This window comes from Brachypodium distachyon, chromosome 3 (genome assembly GCF_000005505.3).
Source record: "Brachypodium distachyon strain Bd21 chromosome 3, Brachypodium_distachyon_v3.0, whole genome shotgun sequence".
NCBI classification, from domain to species: Eukaryota; Viridiplantae; Streptophyta; class Magnoliopsida; order Poales; family Poaceae; genus Brachypodium; species Brachypodium distachyon.
The window spans coordinates 36,825,906-36,831,905 of record NC_016133.3 but is presented as its reverse complement, the minus strand read 5'-3'; positions in this window follow the sequence as shown (position 1 = coordinate 36,831,905).

Sequence of the window (6,000 nt, the reverse complement as noted above, 5' to 3'; positions counted from 1 at the left end):
CATAACCTTAACTGAAATAGATTAATTCATATATCCTAATTTGCAGTTGTGATCAAGTACGTAACAATCAATATATCTAGGTAATTGAACAAAAGAGGACATCAGTGCCAGGATAAAAATCATGTGATGTCAAGGCGTCTGTTTGACACGAAAAATACTTAAAGGAGAAAAAAAAGTATTTTTTCTCGCACCGGGGAAAATTAAAACACGGGCGTGCCAGTGTACTAAGTACACAAAAAATAATAATATAGAAATTACACATTATTAATCATAACAAAAAAATAAGTGTTTATTTCCGGGTGTAGTGTGCGCTCCGTAGCCTACTAGCTCGGCTAACATGACATAGCGATCATGGTCTTCTGGTTTCCGGGGCCTCGGGAGGCTACCGGTTAATTATTCCCACGGCTTGAGCCGCAGGACACCTCCGATTAAGCTGCCGGATCGTCGTCTTCATCTTCATGTCGCATTCTGCATGCATGGTGGTGACGTGTGGACGGCGGCAGGGTCCATGCACTTGAACATGCACGCGCCGTCGATAGCGTGGCCCTTGTTTCGGCCACGCTCGCCCTTACCGTCCGGTCTCGTCAGCCGAACGATGTCGCATCGAAGTCGCATGGTAGGGCTTGGCATTGACGTCGAGACGACTCAATGGCATCGTCGAGATGGTCGAGGGGGACCCCCGTAGAGCATCCACCGAAGTCTTACCGGCAGGAGTTGCTTGATAGCAAAGAGGTTGCTGCACACTAGGGATTTACCAAGTCCCGTAGGTGTGCTAGCTGAAGAACGCGCCGGAAGACTACCTACTAGCAGCCTCGGCGTCGTAGCTCGTGAGGTAGAAGGGCCGCCTAAGGAGGCGTCCTCGCAGCCGGGCAAAGTGGCCAGGCATCCGTGATGTTCTCAGTGGAGAGCCTACCAAAACGTCATCTTCGTCGGGCGGTCACATCGGCCGAGCGCCGACGAACATGACATGGCGATGTCAGAGCAGCAACGGCACCTCTGCCGTCGCAGCGCGCGTTAAGCAGACGTGCGGCGTCGTCTTCTTCAGCTGCGGGTGTCGACGATCTCCCAACGTCGGAGCCAGCAGGCTGCACGTTGGCATCCCAGCGGTCCAAGGGCCACCATCCGGACGAGGCTCCAGAAGCAGGCCGACAAAACGCACGGCGGCAGCCTCAGCAAATTGGCCATGGGCAAGCGACCAGCCGCATGCGAAGATGCACAGTACAGAAAAAAAAGGAGAGAGGAGAAGGGAGATCAACCATGATCCTCACCATTGGAGAAAGACGCCATCATTGCTGTCCTTGATCAAGCCCCTGATCGGCTGCTGCTTGTTCTTAATCTTGTACGTGGATGTTCTTTGGTGTTTGTATTCTGGATGTGAGAATATATGTGCTCCTTTTACCTCTGTCCGACACCCTGGCGGATTCAGCGCTTCTCCTCTTCTGTCCTCCTCGATGGAAGCATTGGCAGACTTATATAGGCTTCAGCTGGAGCATCGAAAGGAAAGACCGTCGCCTCATATTTTTGGCATCTGCAGCTGCCGTGCTTACAAATCACAAGGACGACTGATTTGCTAATCAACGTCAAATTGCCGATACTTTCCGTCTTCGTAAATGTCCGCCGTGTCCTTCTGTGTATATGAGGCCGTTTCCGTGTAATTACCTGAAACGGAGCTTGCCTTTTCATGTTAGCTGGAAACATGGGAGCTTCCGCGTACCTGCATGCGCGTCCGTTAATTGAGCTGAGCAGCACCGAGGATTTCTTGCTTTCTCCGGAATTAGCCCATGCGCACGTACGAAGTACAGCACATAGCCATGCATGTATGGGTTTCTGATCGATTGCATGCATGAAGATTGGGCTAGCTTACACTATAATTGATGCACATATTTTTAACCATGTTAATCATACTTCCATCTTGATTAGCATAAAATATCGTCAAACAGCGTCAAGCTTTATAAATGTACATAACTTAAGCAAAAGAGAACATTTATTTTCGAGAGGCTTGTGTACACGGGATTATAGGAGAGCATTATGAGCTCTTTTACAGTATTCCGGAATTAATTTGGACCGCTCATTTTATAGATCTAAGTGCTCAGATTTGTTAATACTCCCTGATATTCCAATTGAGATGTGTGGAGTAATATGATGAAGTATTCAAAGCAAGCGCACGGATTAATCTGATGCCTGTAAAAAAATCCCGAAACGCGCCCCATCTTCATTTCCCCCATTCGCAGTAGCTTCCGTCGCCGCCGCCGGAGACCACCTCCCGCTGCGCCGAGCCGACGACGTACATGCGCATGGCAGCATCCGAAGGAAGGGGGCAGAGGAGCATCTAGCGGCCGCGTACATGGCGTGCGCATCGCGCAGTTCGCGGGCTGCAGCCCCGCGTGCTGTGAGGAGTGCGGAATGCGGCGGCGCGCTGCGATGGCGAGGGCGAAGGTGGCCGCGCCGTGGACTGGGTGTAGGGAAGCGGCGGCAGCGTGCGCTGGGGCGAGGGCGAGGGCAAGGGCGGCAGCGCCAGGGGATGGTCTAGGACGGCGGCGCCGGGGGCTGGTCTAGGGCGGCGGGGGGCTGGTCGAGGGCGGCGGCGGAGAGCCGACATCGCTCTGTGAAACTCGGGAGGAGAGAGAGGACCAGTGAGGAAGACGACCCAGTTTTTATTTTTTTACTAATGTAAAAATGTGAAAAGACTAATTTGCCCTTCCCTAATACTCCTTTGGGGGTACGGGAGAATTTGCCTGCCTTATAGGAAGTTGAAACTGAAGCGGTCAAGTGAAGAAGACGAGGGATCAGGACCGGGGATCGCTGCTGTACTCGATCGCTGTTGGGGATTAGAAAAGTTAAAAAAAGAAGTCCATATTTCACCCTCAAATGTATGTTGCAGGACAAATAACCCACTAAAATCCAAAACTGTCTAATTTACACCATGAAATTTCTAATACCAAATAAATCGCACCACATGATGGTATTAGAGCTGATGTGGCACATTTGAAACGGTTTAGAGATGACCTGGAACATTTTTTCAAATGATGACGTGGTGTTTGTGGTGGAGATCATCGTCGGTGTTGGGGAAGACGGGGACTGATCCGGCCCTCTGGCGAACCGTGGACCTTAACGCGTGCGCACTGGCACGGTCAGTCCAACGGCGGCAGCGGCTCGGCGAGGGGCTGACGGAGGAGGCGGGCCATCGAGGAGCTTGCGGTGGCGGCGAGGAACACAACTGATGGACCCAGAAGGAGCTGTAACTTGTTTTGGGAAACACCATTAGTGGTGACTCAAAAAGGCCATTCTTTTTTTTTCTAGAATACCAAAAAGGCCATTCTTGACGAGTCACCACTGACGGTCACATAAAGACCCACTAGTGGCCCGTGACTGGTTATGCTACATCCGGGTGACACAAAGGTGGCATGGCTTAACGAACGCATGTAATTATTCTAGTCATTACTTCTATATAAGAACTAGATGATGGCTCGTATGTTGCTGTACATAGTGGGGGAAATTGTAAAAGTGTTCTTGTTTTACATTTGAAAATGACATAACCTAAGACGTACGTGACAGCATGATGTACAAAAAGAGGAAAGCTTTTCCCGAAAAGAGAAAATGTAATTGAATTGATGATGTGACATAACTTAAACTGATATATTAATGCAAAAATGTAGGTGAATACATGCATGATTTGATAAGGTGGTATGCAAAAATGTAAATAAATACATGTATGACTTGATAAGGTGACATAGTTTGCATGACAATGTGCATGGTGGGTTTGCTGAGTTGTCATGCTTGCCTGTTGAGATAAATACAGATACATTCATATTTGAACAAATTTGAGTCACTTAATATGTGATGGAAGGAGTACTTTGTTGGTAACCTCCAAAAATTTACATTTGCTTTCTTCGTGCATTTTCATTGGTCTTCTCTCGGTTTTCCCAGACTCAAAAATCAGTACTCCCTTCATCTGCAGCATCTTAGGTGTCTTCGCCTTGCACCAACTGCAAGACGTAAATTAGTACTCCCTCCGTCTCACATTAAGTGACTCAAATTTGTCCAAATATCAATGTATCTATATCTAAAAAGTATCTAGATACATTTAATATTTTGGCACTTAACATGGGACGGAGGGAGTACATTATAAAAGGAATTTAAAAGTGAAGAAATAATTACGTTTACAGATAGAGATCCTATGCAGATTCACGGAATTCTATCTAGCTAACGAGAAAAGATTTGTACCTTGTGCTAAAATCCTGATATTTAATACTCCCGCCGATCCATATTAGTTGTCGAAATATTACATGTATCTAGACACTTTTTAGGCATAGATACATCAATATTTAGACAAATTTGAGACAATTAATATGGATCAGAGGGGTACTTGATAATATGAAGAGAGAATTCCATATTTGCCATCCAAATTTTGTCCATATGCTTAAATGCCACTTAAATTTTTTCGGTTCCAAATATACCACTCAAATTTTGCATGTGGCACAATATACCCCTGTAATTGTCAAAGTACAAATATACCACTCGGATGGCACTGTTTAGTTCTAGCATTTCTCCACTAAGATACTGTCACTAGCAATTAATGTAAGGCTAGGAACTTACGATTCTACACTAATCTTTATTATACAACGAGGTTTCTTACGATACCCTGGATTAATAAATATGAACCATCCATATGCCCTCATCTAGTGATTAATCTTGTTCGGTACTCCCACACAACTTTTGTGGAGTACCGTCTCCAAAATTAAGGAGTGCATCCAGATTAAGGGTAAAACCGTAACCATAATCATGGGTCGTTAATTCATGAAGTGCAAGCTATTACCTGTGGTAGGTAGAGAGTGGAGAGACACGGGTTGAGTAATTTGTAATGACTGCCCTTAGGGCTTGTAAACTGCATCGCAGTTCTCCTTCTTTAATCGACGATACACCTATGTATTCTAGAAGAAAAAAAATGCTAGTCATCGTCCGGTAGCACATTGGCATCAAATCTTCGGAAGCAGGCTGGAGCAGAAGGGTTATTTGCACTTAGAAACGTTGATCACAGAATATTTATCTGTTTTTAGTGATGCTATCTTCTACGGATTACATCTGCATCTTGACCATGGGGAACGACGTCGATTAATTCGGCCATGCAAGTGCGGGCAGTTGATTTCGGCCAGCGAGGCGGCGTTGAGAGAGGATGAAACACGATGCATTAAATAGAATTAGGGCACAGCGGCTGCCGGTCGGGTCGTGTGAGTGTACAACGCGTGCGATTAGAGAACAGGGGCGGACGGCGGAGGAAGCAATGCGCTCGATCGATCCTGGTGGCGGCGTGAGATCGATTGGAAAGGGATCCCGGAAATGACTAATCTGTACCTACCTAGTAATAAAAGCAGTAGTGTCTCCGTACCGTTAGGTAATTTTACGTTTTAGCCCTTCTCTTTGTCGAGCCTCAACCCGCAGCCCGCGTCCAAATCAATTTTGATGTAACTACACACACAACCTGCAAATGACTCGATCTGCACTAATCGATCCATGTGTACATCTAATACAACAAACATATACACATGCAGCTCCCAATCCGGCACATACATAAACAACCATCAACAACGCTTGCTAGCCTAATCAATCTAACAATTTTCATGTGCATATGTTTAAGAGATCGTGGCGACGCACCCTTCCTTTTGTCGAGCCTCAACCCACAGCCCACGTCCAAATCAATCTTAATGTAACTACACACGCAACCTGATCTGCACTAATCGATCCATGTGTACATCTAATACAACAGACATATACACATGCAGCTCTCAATCCGGCACATACATAAACAACCATCAACAACGCTTGCTAGCCTAATCAATCTAACAATTTTCATGTGCATATGTTTAAAAGGCCGTGACGACGCACAGGCATTGTACTAGTTTATCCTTATGAATGGACGGATGAATTTCTATGGTACTCCCACCCCCAATAAAAAGTATCGGGATACTGTAAAATTCCTCATTAGGAAAGACTCAATCGGTG